Source organism: Carettochelys insculpta, chromosome 8 (assembly GCF_033958435.1).
Source record: "Carettochelys insculpta isolate YL-2023 chromosome 8, ASM3395843v1, whole genome shotgun sequence".
NCBI lineage: Eukaryota > Metazoa > Chordata > Testudines > Carettochelyidae > Carettochelys > Carettochelys insculpta.
Window position 1 is genome coordinate 45,787,167 of NC_134144.1, and position 18,798 is coordinate 45,805,964.

Sequence of the window (18,798 nt, forward strand, 5' to 3'; positions counted from 1 at the left end):
ATCAATGTTAAGCTAATGTGTTCAATAAACATCTTTACTAATGATTTGAGAGAAGAGGTGAACAGACAGTGAATTTGATTTGTAGAAAATAAGAACTTGGGAGGAATGGCAAACATCAACAAGGGCAGATAAATAATACAAGAGATACTGAGAGGTTAGAAGCATGGGTCTCACTCTTGAAAGCAGATCCATGTGGGGTCACAGTGGATGAAATCAGGTGTTCTATATGATTTATAAGAGTCTGCCTGGAGTGGATCTGATCAGCGGCATAGTCTGAAAATAGGTTTTGGTTTTTTCTTTCCGGTTAATTTTCATCTTGTTAGCTGTTGGAAGTATAATATAAAACAGACATTCAGTAGGAAAGAGATATCTGGAAAATAAACCAGGACTAAGAGTGAGTAACAGGTTTAGTTTGAGCTTGTGATGTGACACAGCAAATAAAGAAAAAGGCAAATATGATTTGTAGTTGCACATGCAAAGATCTTGTAGGACAGATCTGGGCAATGATAGTTCTGACCTGTATGAGGAATATGTACCTGCTGGAATGTTGTGCTGTCTCCTGAGTATTTATTTATTAGAGGATGTCAAAAAATTAAGAAGGAATTTGGGGAAATGTAACAAAAATAATTGAGGCCTCAATGGCATACCGATATCTGGACTTCAATATTTGATTTGTAGTAAGGCTGTAATTTTAGAATTAATCTTGCTTCTGCTGCCATTCAGTCCATCTTCTGCCAGTGCAGGATTGTTCGTTACGTTTTAGAGCTTGTTTTGATTAAAGTCAGTGGCTAATGTATTTTCTGTTTCCCTAAAGGCATGTTTCAAACACTGTTGGACTATAGTAAGATACTACTTAGTGCAAGTAAGGGTGGAAGAATTGGATTTCTAGTGAATTTTGAAAACAGATTAATTTTGGAATTAAACATAAGAATGTGAACACAAGCAAATATTTTTTAAAAAGCCATTATTCTAAATGAAGACAACCCCATAGTTATTTAACAGTTAAGGTCCAAACCTAAGATACTTTACTTGCATTGCCTTATATACTGACACGAACACCCATTTAATCACTAGTATTCTCTGCAAGGGTCTATCTGCATAGATTTTAAAACATGATTTTTGTGTTGTGTTTAATATAAAAGATTTAATTAGAAAAGTATGTTCCAGGTTAGCATTGTGTATGACTGTGGAAACTATTGCCAACTCATAATCACTATTAAAACAGATTCTTTTTTTAATGGAAATGTTGACACAGCCTTGAATATAGTCTTGCAAAAAAAGTATGTACATATTTTCCTCCACTGTTTAGAACGAGCTGTTTTCCAAACTTGCCATCACAAATAGTAATAAATATTAGTCTCCCCTTAGTCTCCACTGGACATCTGTCCACATCAATAATAATAATAATGATAAAGAAACCTCTCTGTTACATGGTTTGGCATAGCTAGGCACAGTTGGCAGCTTCTCGTCAACAGAGGGTGGGATCGGAAGAGCAGATGTGCTGCAAGTCTGCTTAGTGGTGCATTGGCACAGATGTGTGGGAAAGCTTGTACAACAATTTAATGCATTAGTTTGGCTCTTGTTTGCAATTCTGCAGCTAGACTGTTTTGTTTCTAAGCAAGAGAAGTGAATCTAGAAAGTAAGGAGGTGATATTGTGTCTCAGTATTGTTTTTCTTTAAAGCACTTGTAAATAGGTGAAACCATACAAAGTGTCTTTAGTGAGCATCCATTGCCTAAATCTTGTTTTTGGAAGACAGTGAGAGGAAGGGTGTGTATATCAGTTAAACTGCTAATGAGAGCAACTTCTGTTGAAAATGACACTCAATGTATTGTGCATATTTGTTGAAAGCAGAAGAAAATCGTAGCTTGAAAGTATTTTCTTTTTTTTTTTTTTAACTTTTGATGTCACTGAATGTGTTAACTTCCCTGCATAAAAAGGATCACAGATTTGTACTGGAAAAACATGGAAGTTAGGAAAGACCACTTTATAGCATGCTCCCTTCCTCATTTTTGGTCCTTTTAGAGTCTGTGACACTCACCTTCTCAAGATTTGAGGGATGGTAGGCCATGTGTTAAAAAGCCAGTCTTGTGCATGTAACTGCTTACTAAGGCCATGCGACTAGTAACACTTCTGTTCATCGTTAACTTGAAGCTTGTTCAAGAGTCCAGTTGAATTCAAGGGAATTGCTGACAAGCTTAAAGTTAAGCACATGCCCAAATTCCTCTTCTGTTATATCAGACTTTGTGGAGGGGGATTTTAGAGGTAGTATTTGTCTACTGGGTTTGCTCTTTGGCTACTGATGGAGAGAGGAGGGAAGAGAAGACTTGGGGAAAGCAAGACTAGCACATAGACAAATTACCTGAGATCCACTGATGGGGAGCAGGTGGGGAGGCTCAAATTCTTGCCACTACCATGAGAAGTGGGGCCCTGTGCCCATGATAGGAGAATGGGTGTGTGTGTGTGGAGGACCTCAGCAGATATAAATGTGGAGAGTTTTCTGCATTCTGAATAGGGGGGCTTAGAGATTTTGCTGCTCTTATTTACAGTATTATAAGTTTGCTACATTAATGGGTGGTTTTAAGTCTACTATAAATAGATTAAAATATGTGACTTTGTTTCTTACTCATCCTTTTAGCTAGTGGTAGCTGTGAATCATCAGATGACCTTCTTTAGGTGGTATGTGGCAGACAGTGCAGTTAGTGTATGTCTTATTTTTCTGAATCCTCCACAGATATCTGAGATAGCAAACCTTGGCAATATGCTTGCCATCTTAAAAAAAAATCTCATTTGGAAGATAAGACACACAGCTTTCTGCTAGAGAGCAAGGGCAGTGTGCCATTATTGGTTTAGACTATAGGGCAAGTTTAGTGGTGTAGGCACAGAAGCTCTGGAAAATGGTCTATGAAGATTCAGTGAAACACAGTGACTAGATGGTTGTTGTAACAACACAGGGTTTTCTATCCAGTTAAGATAGAGTATTTACCTAATTAAGGAAAATGGGTGAAATATATTTGCCTTTGCTGTGACTGACTGAAATTTGTTTCAATTTTAATCAAGCAAGTTAACATCCAGGTAAAACCAAAGCTTTACTTTCAATTGTCTGTCCATGTTGTAATTTTAGGGTTTTTCTGTATCATGACAGTAGTTAGTCTCATGTGTCAAAGGCTGTTTCCACAATTATGGTTTGCCTAATGGTCCTTTTGTTATGATTCATAGGCTAATAGAAGTCAGAGATGAAAAAGGCCTATTAGATTATTGAGTCAATGCCCTGTAAATGCGGGAAATAATCTCCAGGATAGAAGATGTATCAGGTATTATTAAAGAGATTCTGCACTTGATCTTAGCTAAATAATGGCTAAGTAGTCATCAGAGTTCCTTGGATGGTATAATAAGGATTGTTTCATTTCAGGTTTAGTATATATTAAATACATTTAATATTTAGCATTTTCATATATTGCCTGTAGATGCACATAGAGTGTAAGAGAGAGAACATATTTCTTACAGACAGGAAGGTGCAAAATACATATCAAATTTTGCTCTCAAAAGCATTTACATTCTCTTAGGTTAAAGCATCATAAAATACTTCTTTTTGCCTAGTGGAAACAGGAAAACTGATGAAGCACAAATTCACATTAGTATGCAAGTCAAAGTTAGAGCTATATGAAACACAACTGTTTTATTTTGTAAGGTTTTGTGCAAATGTATTTTTAATTTTGATCTAAGTGTATTGTACACCTCAGTTTCAGGATGAAGTGACTGCAAATCTTAAAAGTTAATTTAAAACCTTATCCTTCACTTGGTTTTATATTGTGAATTTAATGCAAAACTGTAACCGTGCCAAAGTTCACTGCAGACTAGCTGAGGTTTCTTCAAAACTTAGCCCAGAATTTTCTGAAGGGGTTTGGGGATTCACTTCAAACCAATGTTTATTTGCAGTGAATGAGGTACTGGGGCCCAAAGAATCAGATTTTGTAGCTAAAACTTTTTTTCTACTTTCATTATTGACCTGGCAAGCCCCGGGATGTTTGGGCTATGAACTGTCAAACTAGAGTCCTCGCAAGTCCCAGCAAAAATTGAGCAGCGTCTGACACAGGCAACAGAATGCTGTAGGTTTCAATTTCCCCTCTCTTGAGGCTAGTCTATTATCCTCTGATTTCACCTTTATATATTTACAATATTTTCTAATGTTATGCTCCCGCAACCATTATGAACTAAAGAGGGCATATTTCATAATGTCTGGGAGTGGGGAAGAGAATGTTGTATAAATACAGCTAGGTGATGAAGACCCCTAGTGGTAGTCTGTGATTAAACCCATGATTCCGCTCAGCTCAAGTAACAGAAGAATCCTTTTATCGCGCCAGAATCTCTTGTAAACTTATTGTCCATTTCCCACTTCTCAATGTTCAGATGAGTACTTGATACTCAGCTTATTGCTGAAAAAAATCTTCTGCAGTGAATATGACCAAAACCATGAAATGATGATGAGAGTTGTTTTAGTAGGTAGTTTCCATAGGATCAGGTCGTTCTTTCCAAGGATCAGGCTACATCGTTTGAATGCTGTACTATGACCTAATTTATAGCTGATCTGTTTTGTGAAGTTTGAATATTTCCCAAATCTTTTATGTATGCATGTATATGATGGTAGCACAGTTCCTGAGAAAAATGTGCTTGGTACTCTGGAATTTTTCTATGTTCTCTGTAGATTTTATTACTTTCCAAATCTGAAAATGTAAATATGTAATCTCTTTTGAAAAGAAACAAACATGCATGCATTCTCTCACGGAATCATATACTGTGATCTTTTTGATCAAGGAAGTGCATAACATAAAATGCTTCTGCTTGTGAAAATATTTTAAAATGAACAGATGTCTTTAATGAAAGTTGTTTTCTCAGTAACTGCACTTGAACAAAACACATTTTTACAAATAAACATGAGTATGGAAAGAACTAAATGTGAAGAAATAACCTTGAAAGGATGATGCTTTTTAGTATAGGCCTGTAATTTAGATTTGGTAAAATAGTTTAAACTGTTATATTAAACACAAGTTTTTTTTCTTCTTTGTTTGAATTTAAACATTTCTGTACAGTGCCACTGTTTGGAAACTAGACGGGGAACTAAATTGTCTTTGTATAGTTAGAGCTGTATCCTAACATTTAAAGACTCTGATGGCAAAGTAATTTACCATTTTCAGAACTGGACTGTAGTATACTATTTCAATATAACACTATCTTACTACTATATATTTAGCAAAGGAGAATGTGAAAGCTGGGAGAGACCAGGTATTCTGAGTATTTCATGATTATCCATGATAGCTCAGTTTGGTTTCAGAGGAGGGTAACAAATACTGTGGGAGAGAAGATCTTTTAGGCATCATTCTTAAGGCATGATATACAGTGTTTCTTTGGATTTTCTCAGGTCTCAATTAGACTTTCTTGTATGTATTCTGCTCAGTTTGATTTGGCATGGGGTGCAAGTGGAAGTCTCATCTGACTTACACAGGATGCATGAGTCTTTTCAACCTGTGAAGAATGCATTCTGCTTTTTACATGGAGTATAGGGAAACAAGTAGGAGCAGAAATACTGTTGTCTTTGCTCAGTTGATGAGGAAGTTTGGTCTTCATCATCTCACTTTTGAACAATGTGTGATGATTTTTCCAGCTGTGAGTGTTTTGGGATTAAGGAGCTCAGAAAAGTTACATAAATATTCCCATTTAACAATTTATACAGTAATATGAAAAGTGACAGCAGTCAGGTCTGTGTGGCTTCCATGACAAGAGGAGAAGTTGTCTTAAAAATATAGTATCAAAAGGAAGGGTTAAGCATTCTCCATGGAATTAAATAGGTTGAAATACTTCACAGACTAGTCAGGCTATTAAAGCACGGGGCCTTCAGTGGTGTATTCTTGAACAAGTGTCTTTGCCATATTGACGTTACCATCTTTATTGATCTGCCTTGTCTGTGTCAGAGACTTTATACCTTTTCTACAGGTCTGATTCTGATGATGGTTTCTACTGGTACTCAGTATAAGTCTGTGAGTGGCCAATGGAAAAAAAATTCACATGTGTAATGGTCCAAAAAACTTGAGATGGGTATAATAGTAAAATAACATATGAGTTTGAGTTTTGGCTACTATGACAATTGTGTTTAGATGTTGAATGTATTTGCTGGCAGTAGGAGATTTTGTGAAAAAAAAAATTCAAATACCTTGTTGAGGTGCTACACCATTGGCAAAGTAGGTAAGAATCACATTATTTAGATTTGGTCTGGATTATCAGATACAACTAAAATGTTCATGTTGGTGTGAGGTTTTTTTATTCCATTTGATAGGCATTTAGTTATGCAAAGGAAATAGATGTATTCTAAAGCCTCAATTTATTTTCAGAACTGTTTCCTTCATCCTTTTCGTCTACTAACTTACTGCACTATGTGTCCGTAAACAGAAGGAGGTTGTTCCTGTGGCTAAATAACAGATTTCCTCCTATGGATAAAAGGAATAATAATACCTCTTTTCTTCAGGGTGTATTGCAAAGCTTGCTTAATATTTGAAAGGCTGTGCAATCTGCAGACTGAAGACAGTGTTGCAGGCCAAAGTAGTGTTATAATGGTAGAATACAGCATCCTATGTCATATGTCTAACTTCCTATGGCTCTGTATGTCTGCTAGTTTGACTATCCGTAGAGGAAGTCCTTATGTACATTATGAAGTTCTGAAGGTTGTTTCCTAAGAATTATCTTATTTTGATATATGTATGTGTGTGTATATGTATTTTAAAAGCTGCTCTGGAAGATTAGTCAATGTGGCCTCAGTTTTCAAAAGTGAGTGCAAGAAGCCTTGCCTTTCTTGGGGGATGTGGTCTTGAGATCAGCACAAATGGAGAAATCAATGAATATTGGAGATGGGGTGGGAGGCGCCTTCCAGACACAAAACAGCCACATTTCCATATAGTGATGCAATAGATTCATATTTATATGTCATAAAACATATATAATAGCTAAAATTTCCCAGTATGGCATCATTGCAGCTTCAGTTTCCCATTTAACTTTCAAGCTCCATTGCTAGAGCACACTGTAAAAGCAGCATCGTGATGCGTCATGTGCTTAGACTGGTGTGATGCTGCACACCACAAATGTACAAAACTGAGTTGGTGAAACTGGGAGAGGTGAGGGCTTTCTGTAGTGATTTTGGGTGCCTGAAATGGTACATGCTACACACCAGAGTTTTCAGAAAATGCAGAGCATCAAACAGTTCTTGAAGGTGTCTTCAGTTAGGCACAAAAAATTGCTAGTCACTCTTGAAAAGTTAGATGTTACTTGTTTTGGTTATGTTGTTGGGTAAGCAGGAAACCCAAAAGTTTCAAAGCATTCATAGTTGCTGTATGGGGCAGAGTGTTGGTGACTACACAGCATATTCTACAATGCTTCATTCCCATTGCCTTTGGTTTGCAACTCCAGCATAGGATGATACACACACTAGCAAGAAACCAGTGGAGGTAGGAAAGAGGTATAATGTAGTGATGTGATATATATAGATAGTGATGTCACACTGTGGATCACCAGTGGTAAAGAATGCTGTCTTTTGTTTATTTAAAAAGAAAAAAAGAGTCCAACAGCTCTTCAGAGGGTTACAGTAGCTGGGAAAAAGAAATAATTTTTCAGGGAAGCTGCCTTCTGTACAGCATAGAAAGGGTTTCTTATACTGTGAATACATTCCCCCTTTAGCAGGTATGCTTATGTAGTTTCCAGTATGCCCTTTACCTGCCAAACTGTATTTGATCTAAGTTTTTTCCTCAGGGTCTACAATAAGCTTTAAAAACAATATATGGAATAGGGCCTAAGGACCCCAAAACACTGAAGCCAGGGTTCATAAAGCATTTATAAGTAAAAGCTGATGGTCTCCTGAGGCTATCTGTGTTTACCCACTGTTTCTACATGTGTATGAGAAGCATATTAATATGCCTGTTAGTAATGGAAGTCTATTTCATTTTGGGGTCAGACAGCCAAAAAGAATATTTCTGTTTTCTTTCCCTGATTGCCCTACCTGGACAATAACTAGCTGAACATTTACAACTCTGAATGATATAATGCAATTAAGACTCTCTATAGCATTCTGATTTGCATATCTCATTATATAGAGTGACACCATTAGAAGACATGTGTTGAAGCTTTCAAAATGATTATGATATGCAAAGGCATTAGGGACATGGATATGGCTTGCTGGATCTTAGGATGCCTGCTGCATTGGCACTGTACAGAACTCTCACAAATACTGCTTAGCCTACTAGATGTTTGCAGTGGAGAAAAAAGACCTTAAAAGGCTAAAAGAAAAAAAGGTCCTAAAAGGTTAAAGTCAACCAAATAATCAGCTCTTATTCATACAAAACTCCCATTAGCTAAGTAAGGACTGAAGGATTTAGTAGTAGTGCAAGTTAGAATATTAGTTACAGCCATATGAATAGAAATACAAGTTCAAGTTTAATTTACAGACTCAGACCTTTTTGGCTGAAACAGTTGTTTGTGATTTTTGGCTTGATTTTCCATTTTCTCCAGACCTGCATTTGGGTCAGAAATGGAAGGGGTGAAGGACAAAGTTAGGTTTAAGTTAAGTTTGTATTTGGTAAATTTTTGGACACGGGTCTTCTCCAACATAGATTCTGCTTCTTGTGACTCCTTGAAAACAGAGAGCATTTGCTCTGTGGTGCACTTCAGCCCTGACTCATCCATGCATCTGACATGCCCCTCTGGGACACAAGAGCAGAACTGGGTTGCAATGGCAGCCTTAATTCTGTCATTTCTTAAGTTCTGAGTGTTTGACTTTGTGACCTTAATAATGTTCTTTCAAAATGTAGGGTGGTTTTTGTTTGTTTTTTTGTTTTTTGCACAATGCATAACTTCCTAGGTATTTTAAAGAGGCAAACTGAAAATACAGAAATTCTATCCTGTTGACACCCATGTAGGATGTCGCTGGGCATGGAATCTGCATATCCCTGCATGGACTTCTGCCACAGGAGCTTGCAGGATAACTGATGATGAAGGGTTCAGTTTTGTCAGAGAGGTCAGCAATTCCATGATTTTTAAGAGATGTCTTTGAATTTGGACTTCAGCCCTAGGCAGCAGGGCTTGGGAAGGAGCTCCCACCTCCGCATCAGTGACTCAGCTCAGGAAGCCACTTTGCCTGTGGGTCATTGTCACCACCTACAGGTTACACTGTAATACTTCCTTGTTAAATAAATATTACAATTTTTTTGTTGCCATGACTATATCTTTATCTTGTACACTTTTTACTGTGATTGGGTAGAGAATTTTGCCTAATTTTACTCCAACAAAATTGTATACTTACTGATGTTACAATCCTATATGTGGACCACCACTAGAGGGGGATGAGAAACATACTTTGCCACTGAGTTGCACAGGTACTGGCTGACAGTAGAGGAATGGCTACACTGCGGAATCTTGAGTTCCATTTTGTGTTCTGGAGAGGGATCTTCTCGAGTTAACAGAAATTCTTTTGCTTGTTGTCCCTCAAATTCAACTTCTCCTGGCATGTCCCTTCCAACCTGTCTTTTCTCCAGTGCTGGCTCATCTCAGTCACATTTCCCTCATCTGCTGTGTCTCCATTCCTCAGGCTTTTCATCCCAGTCTCCCTGTTCCAGCTAGTCCTAGTCTCCCTCTCTGTGCTCACTGTTTGAGTCCCTCTCCTCAGTCCATGTTGCAGTCTCTCTTTCAAGCCTGTCCTAGTTCTCTTTTCTCAGCTTTCATCTCATTTGTCTTGCCTCTCCCCTGTAACACACTCCCAGTCCAAGTCTCTCTAACTGGGCTTCTCACCCAGTCTTGATGTTACCCCGACCTTCTTTCTGATTGCTTGTCTGAGTCTGTCTGCCCTCATCTCCTCCTACAGCTTCCAGTCCTAGTCTTGTTTCATAGCCAGTCCCAAGCTCTCCTATTCCCTCACTCCAACTCTTCTGTCTCATCCATTCTTCCAAGGCTCCATTAAACTAGTACTGTCAGATGCTTACTCTGTCTTCCCACTTCACTGGGTGACGGGATTATTTTAACTGGTAATTGTTTAAGGTAACATTTTTCCAGCTATCCTTAGAAACATGTTTTTTGAATAGAGTCAGTCTGCAATACCTTATAAACAGTACCGTTTAGTTACAAACACAGACTCTATCAACATAGATATAAGGCATAAACCGGTAAGATTGTATAATTTTTTTAAAGCATAGCCATATATGAGTAAGACTAAAGTTCACATTTCTATTGGTGTTGTGTCCCTTTAGTAGACTCTATTTGTGCTCTCAAAAATGTACAGTAAAATCTCAGTTACAAATACCAGCATTACAAACTGAGCACTTAACCGCATGCTTCGTTGGGAACCCAGAAGTATGCAAGCAGGCAGCAACAGTCTCCATCGCCCCACAAAAGGCAAATGCCGTACAGTACTGTATTTAAATAGTAAAGGGAAAGTTTTAAGGTGAAGATTTGACATGGTAAGGAAACTATTTCTTTTCTTGTTTCATTTAAAACAAGCTGGATGAAAGCAGCACTCTTACTTTGCATAGCTTCAGAGCTGTATTAAGTCAGTTTTCAGATGCAAACTCGTGAAAGAACAACCATGGTGTTTTGTTCAGCATTATGAATTATGGACAGTTTCCATTTCCATGGTGTTCAAAACTCTTGAGATGCTACACTTCCTACAGTTTAACAGCGGTTGGAAATCTTAGTAGTAACACATTCAACTACCTAACTTCAGTCACAAGTCAAATGGGTATTATGAGTATGCAGGGTGAGCTGTATCTGTGATCCCTCCTTCATACCCTTTCCAAGTAACAGGTCTGTCCTTCACCTTTATCGAAGTGGAACACCGCACTTCAGAGTTTGCCCCCAAGTAGACTGTCTTATCCTGCTATGAAACTCCCTAGTCCTCTGTCTTGCCAAATGCCTAAGAAGCAATGCCTTATAGCCCCTTGCAGTCCCTCACAGGTGCATTCCTGAGGGGACAGCTTTCACTGCCTTCTCCTCTTTCTGGGTGGAAACCAGCAGTTCTGCTCACCTTAGCCCAGGAGTCCATAATCAAAATAGCGAGAAGAGCCATTATTTTTTTAAAATTCAGTTACAAAATCAGTACTTCAAGAGCTGCAATGCATATGAGTATGAAACAGTCCTTAACAAATAACATGAAACCGTACTTTTTGTAACCCTTGCTTTCAGAACAGCGCACACGCAATGATTTGTACCAGGTAGAAAGTTTAAGGTACTCTCACCCCTGGATTGGAGAGCAAATGAGGACAAGGAAAATGCTGCACCTGGGGATAGGTTCTTAAGCAGGAAGGAGCAAAGTTTGCATCAACCCTCCATGCCCACCCAACATTACCATGCTCTACTGCCTTGACCCCCAGACCTGCCCCCCCATCTCTAGGCTTTACATGCCTCAGCCTCCAAATCTGCCCCCCACTCCCAATCTTTATCCCCCACCTTGCAAATGTGGCCCCATCCCCGGACTTAACCCCTCTCAGCCCTCAACCCGCCCCCCCCACCCCCAGGATTAACTTGCCTCAGCTGAAGGGCTCCGACAGCTGCGGGTGCTGCTGTTGCTCCTTCATGGCCACTGTCTCCTTCTCAGCAGGGCTGTGCAGCTCCACCCGGGGCAGACTCAGACGACCCTTCCCCCAGCTCTTCTGTGGACTTTGCACTTCCCCCACTTACAGTGTGGGTGGCTCTTTGCCCTGCCACTGCTGAAATAGTGGAACTAAATTTAATTGGTTTAACGGCTGGATCTCTCCCAGTGGCAGTTAAATTAATTAAAATTAGTTGCGTTATTTCAACGGCAGTAGGGTTGGGAGCCACAAGAGGAGTCAGCGGTGGCAGCTCCCAGAGCTGCAGCTGACTCCTTAAAGAGCCACTGGTTGCGGATCCCTGCCTTAGCCTCTTGCAATGTGGCACCCTCTCCCTGATCCCAAACATTTTATGTGATAAACCCAACTTTAATTACTACCTGCAAGATGTTTCTCTGGGTACCTGTGAGAGGCAGCTGATTAAGCTCACTCAAAACAGGTCATTCCAAACAGACACATGTTCTTTTCACCCAAAGGTACATACTAAGCACAGGAAAAGGTTAAAACCAGCCAAGAGCCACAAGCCTGGCTCTTGTCTACAGGTTCTCTCTCAAAGCTTAGGTGCACATTAGTTCCACAGCATAGCTGTAGAACAGATTCTCCCATGCCTCTCCTTCAGCACCTGTTATCCTCAGCTGCTTCTACTTGCTCCCTCCCACTCCCTTTTTCTTTCTTTTTAGGGCAGAAGGGTTTTAATTTTTTTTCCATCTTAGGCTCTGGGCATGGGAAAAGTAGGCCAGTTAACCTGACTAGCAAGACTGTTGTCATTCTCCCAGGAGGTACTTTTTTTTTTTAACCATTGTTTTTTGTTTTCCTGCTTGTTCCTCTATACAAGTTCTGTTGATCTGACTCTGTGTAGTCAGCCAAGAAGGTATCAAGAAGGTAAACTGAGGTCTATATTTTTATGCAAAATAATGCATATTTCCTTTGTTCTCCACATGTGTCTACTAGGTTTTTAGCTCCACTTAATCAGGGAGTGCACAAATGGAATTGTAAGTTATAAGAAAAGTCTCATTTTCGGTTTCAATCTCAAATTAAGATTTTCACGCAAAAGCCAAGAAAATTAGTGATAAATGCAGCTACCATAACATGTTCAGTAAGAAATGAACAAGATTCTAAACTTTAGTGACACATTTGAGGTCATTACGTTTTGTTGCATAAAATTGCCTTAGTTCCAATCACTTTCTACAGTGGTTGATTGTAGAGCTATCATGCAGGTAATCCAGCTTGAGTTTTCTCACTCATAAGACCTTTATTCTGAATCTCACTTTGCTTGCTTGTCTCAGAGTGTGTTAAGGGGTCCCTCATTTCCATACAGAGCTTTGCCAGCGAGTGACGGACTTTCAGTCTTTCTTTTCACTTAATTATATTGAAAGTCCTGCTTTGAAGTCAAGCCAGTTTTATGAATTAATTTACCTGCTCCCTCAGTACAAACAGTTAACAAACACCCAGGAAACAAATATTCATTTGCTGATTGAATTAAATTGAACCTGTGACCCAGACTCCACGTGTCATTTGTTCAGTTCCTAGACTGAATAAGTGGGTGGTTGTCTATCCATAGTTCTTCCCTTCTGGGTGATTGAAGAATTGATTTTTCTGTAAATGAATTGGGCCAGGATTACAGCTACCTACATGCAAAAGAATGGACCACCAGAATGGACCAACAAAGCTTAAAGGCTGTGACCTAGATACAGTTTGAAAATAGGTTCATGACCCGTTGTGCGCTATCATTATTCCAGATAGTGGATTCACACTAAAAGACCATTCATACTTAAATCACTCTCAATTTAGATAAATTTTCACGTTATTTTGAACTTCTCATATCAAATAGCTTTTACATATTTTTTAAATTAATGGAAATTATATCGATTCCATTGAATACCTCAGCATTACTGAAGTTACTCTTCTTTTGACAACGCATCTCTGGTTATCATCCAGGTAGTTCTCAGGCTTCACTAGTGAATGTCAGACTCATTGCCTTTCTAGAACCTTTGGTTTCTTAGTCTTCTGTAATGAAGCAGAACGGGAACATGTAAAATTATGCCACAGATAAGGCACCATCTGCAAAGAACCCAAATAAAACATAGCTTCCTGGTTGACAGAACACATTTAATATTGCTACTCTATAAAAGATAATCTCTTTCTAGAGAGGATTAAGGGATGCAGAATACGAAAGGTTCATATGTATGAACCATATAAGGCTATTCTTACAGTTGGAAGTAAGATGATGATAATTACCATGGTAATTTGGTTTCTTCATGGATGAAACTTCTTCAAACATATTCAGAAATATCTCCTCTCTGTCACTGTATCCTTATGCTTGTTTTCCTTTGGAGATAATAGCTTCATATCAAATATTTTAAGGAAATCCACGTGGCTCAAAGAAAAGCGTATCTGATTTTTACAAAAACTGTATCCAGTTCATTATTCATATAGTTGTATGTAAATAGAAATGTAGTCTTTGACTTTTCTAGCTCACATTTTATAAACAGTTGTTTGTATTTGCTTTATGAATGAAACTGAATGGTTTAGCAAATTGGCAATATCCTATGAATAACCTTCAGCTTCTAGGTTGCTTGTTCAGTTTTAGCCCAGGTTGTAAGTAAGTGGCAGCTGTTGTTGGAGGGATGGATGGATGTTCAATGGCCACTGAGTTGGTTGAGTTTGGCCTTAGATCAGTTCTAGTATGCAAAGATGAACAGTTCAAAACCCACCTTCATAACTGGCAGTCATAGCAGAGAGGCTAAGACTGTATAAGGTATGGAAATTGAACTACCATGTCCTCACAGAGAACACAGAAATGTAAGACTGGAAGGGCCCTTGAGAGATCATTTAGGGCCAAGACTGGAAGGGCCAAGCATGCTTAAAACATCTCTGACAGGTCTTTGGCAAACCTTTTCTTCAAAAACTATAATGATATCACCGTCCTTAGAAGCTGTCTCTTCAAACACTGTGTCACTTTGGTGAAAGAGGAAGAGAGTGCCTCATTTGAAAATTGGATAGGCATCTTTGGGTTTGAAAAGTATCCTGTTCCAAATTGGGATGAAACGGCAAAATCTCTCATTTTCATGACCTAAGAATCCATTTTATGGATTAGGTTAATTGAAACGTTTCCTTCCAATAATTTTTAAATGCTTCATTTTGATTGTCATCTTTTTAACTTACATTTCAAAATAAAAAGTTAATATAATGAAGCGGAACTTCTGTTTTAAAATTGTTTCAACAATGTTGAAACTGTTTCCCCTTACCCCCTGGAAATTTGTCAAAGGAACTGGTCTTTTCCCATCAACAGTTTCAGATTTGACAAATAGACTTTGATGAAAAATGTTTTATTGAATGAATGCCAAAGCTGTACCTGGGAGAGAGGTAGCAAGTAAAGCTCCACACAACTTCCATGGATCTGGATTGCTTACATTTATATGGAGCAAGGATCATTTCAGCAGGATCCCAAAGTACTTTGCAAACTGATATATAAACCGCACACAGGGATGACGTCATCTATTGCCAAGATGCAGCCCCTGCTAATTTGGGAAGCAGCAGCTGTTTAATAGCAGAGAACAATTTTATGCAATAGTTCAGAACCAGATGTGAATATCTTTTCAAATGACTGTTGCTTTTGAGATTCCTGAAGACATTGCTTCTACTCTTGTGAAAAATGCAATTAGATATTAGATGAACATCACTCTACTGCAGCTAAGTCTTTCATATTGTGAATCTTGACTCCTAGCTGATTATTGTGATTATTCACTGTGGTGGTTGTGATTTGATACGTGTTTAGTTCTTCAGATCTACTGTATTTTAAAAGGTGTTTGCCTTCAGATTTATACCATGATTCTAATTTTCTTTTAAAAATATGAATTTCTGGTAGTTTGGTAAGGACTGATTGTACCTCTAGAAAGGCAAACTGGACAGAAGCGTCTCCTTCAATTATATTATGTAGACAGATTGCCTTATATGCATCGTCAGGGGCTTGTACAGTCTATAAGGCAAACTGTGCAGCTACCTAGGGTGCCAAAACTTGATGGATTCAAAATATGTCCCCTCCAAACTCTATTCAGTATTTTAGTGTTCAGAGTGTTCCCTCCTGTCCAGGCTATCCACAATTGTCATTTCCTCCTCAGAAGGGACTTCTTCCACAACTCTGCCTTGGGCATTAGAAAGCTTAGTCTCAACCCCATGTGTCCTCTCTGTTTGGCTGGCCCTGATGTTATATTCACCATGAGGTAGAATCTTATAGGCCAGGCAAGTAATTCAAAGGAGATATCTAAATGGCTTCTTGCCCTTGTTTAGTCATAATCAAACAGTAAAGAAAGGCTGTAATAAATCCAAGCCACTGAGATTTAAAGCTACATATACAGGGTAATGTAAAACAAGATCAAATGAAACTGATAAGATAGATGATGGTTGAAACTGTGTCTGAAGAAAGATGTACTATAGCATATAATGCTTGACAAAACAGATAGCGTAGATGAAATGGAATGAGGAAGATTAGAAGTGATTATAAAATTGTAAGATCTCTAGGAAAAGGTCATTGATCCTGATAGAACAATAGCAAGATATAGGCATAAAAGAAATCTGTTAAACTACAAGAGTTGGCTTGTAGAGTAAAAACAAATAGGTAATATATATTTGTAATTTTAAATAAATTCATTTTTAATGTGTTTGCACCTATTCTGCATTTATTCTCCTTGAATATTGTACTAGAGTATTTTACGGGTAGAGATGTTTGATGAAATGGCATATTTAAATGCATATTTTAGAATACTTAATAGAAAATTCATTTTGAATTGTAATCTTGAGTATTTGCTCGGAAATCTGATTGTAAGAGGCTTATTAGTCCAATCAGGGAGCCAGAAACATACCAAGTCACCTGTGTTAAAAATTGCAGAATAATTTACCATTAACTTTAACAGCTTACAATTACAGTTGTGGAGAAATACTCTTCTAAATAATACTAAAAAATGGCCAGATTTGTCCCTCTGCTTCACATGCAGTGCAACTGGAAAATTTGCTTAGCTTACTACGTGATTGTCCTAGCATGGGGAATTCCAGGTGCCAGAGGTCTCATTGGCGTGCTGCCGGCCACGGCACTTAAAAATTGCCGCTTTTTTGCTGCCTCACGCTCGTCCAGACAGGGGACTTTTTTAAAAGGACCCCACCAACTTTGAAATCCCCTTATTCCTATCAGCAGGGCATTTAGAGCCTGTGACCCTCTGGAGGAGATCATGGAAGAAAAGGAGTGTGGATTCAAGGAGGAAGTCAAACCAAAGACCACATTCTAGATGAGACAGTGCCCTGCTCCCTTCCTTAGCAGACAAATTGAGGCTATTTCAAGATTCAGCTAAAAGGTTAGCAGACATACTGCATATACCTCTCAAGGAGGTGAAATAAGCTTTTAGACACCTTGCACTCCTCTTCCTCCACAAGAGCCCTCCCCATCAAAAGGGCCCTTTTGGACCCAGCCAAGCTTTCATGGCAAATCCTGGGAGCAGACATGCCTACAAGTAAGCAGGCCAATAAAAATATTACATCCTGGCTAGTGATATGCAATCCCACCCCCAATTCTATTGTTATGGATGCCATGAACTCTTGGGGTTTCCAACATCAACTGAGATTTACCTTCTCAGATAGGTATTGGAAACAACTTGACCTGGTCAGAAAAAAGGCCTATTCCTCTGCCACTCTTCAATCCAGAACTGTAAGCTATCAAGCTCTGACAGAAAAGCATGTCTACATCAACTACACCAAGGTTAACAATATTATCGATCATCTCCCAGAGTCGCATGATGAACAGTTTTCGGTCATGACCAATGAAGGACAACTAGTGGCCAAGACAGCAGGACTTGGTGCAGCCAACACAATGGCCCAGTCCATCTGTTTATGAAATGAACATCCTTGTTGCACATATGTGGCTTCCCTGAGGAAATACAGACTACTGTGGAGGACATTCCTTTTGAAGGCACCAAATTGTTTGTGGAGAAGATGAAGAATATGGAAAGAAAAGACTCCAAGCTATTTTCTATTCATTAGTAATTTATACTCCTAGACCTCCCCCCTCCCCTCCCCAAAAAAAAGTCATCCACAAATTCAGCATTTTCCACCTCATTGGTACTGTGAGCCTCAAAGGAAAAAAATCCAGTTTTTCTAAATGTTAAATCGTCAGGCCTTCAATCTTTCCTGTTCAAACCATCCATCTTGTAACATCAGCTTTTACATTTTGATCAGGGCACCGACAGAGGAGTCCCATCAACACTGTTTAGGTACTGGCTTATCTCATTCTAGAACAAATGTGAATGAGTATTATGCTCCTGATGGGTCCTGGGAAACATCTCCAATGGGTACTCTATCCACTTCATCTCCACTCCTTCCCAACACCCTTACCTATCCCTCTTCAAGAAGCTTTCTCACAAGTTTACTACCATACAGATAAATCACATCTTTTAAGAAGGAGCTGTAGAACTGGTAACTTCGCATCTACAGTCCTTGTACACAAGGACGAGGGACGTTGGAGATACATACCGAACCTCAGATTTGTCAAAGCTCAGAAATTCAGGATGGTCACATTAGCGACGATCATTCAATCTTTGGAACAGGGAGATTGGTTTTCAGACTTTGACTTGTGGATGCCAGTTTCCAAATAATGATCTTACCTTTCCACAGGGTGATTTCTTAGATTTCCTGTTTGCCAGGACTATTACAAGTACAGAGTACTCCCTTTTAAGATGATTTTAAATCTCTCTCTCTAACACACACAGAGAGAGAGAGAGAGAGAGAGAGAGAGGGGATAAATCAGGTTACCAAAATAAGCTAAGACTGACTGACTAAACTCCATTGAACTTACTGGTACTTTCTTTTTTTGAGGGATAAAAAATAATAGAATGGGGTTTCCTTGGAGAAGCTGAATTATTCTGAAGTAAAATAAGGAATGGACTTATGGCATCACCCTTATGGCCTGTTACCATGATGCTCTGAAAGAATGAGCATATATTTTCTAATATAAAATAAGAAAAAGACACTCAGTGGCAGCTGGTAACTTTAGATTTCCCTTACTGCAGCTTTCTGTATTGCATACTTGAATGGTAGCTCTAAACCTAGTAAACTAATTAAGCAAGCCACAAGAATTAATTAAAATAAACCTCCTCTTTTAGCAACATCCAACATGGCACATAGCTTGTGAATCTACT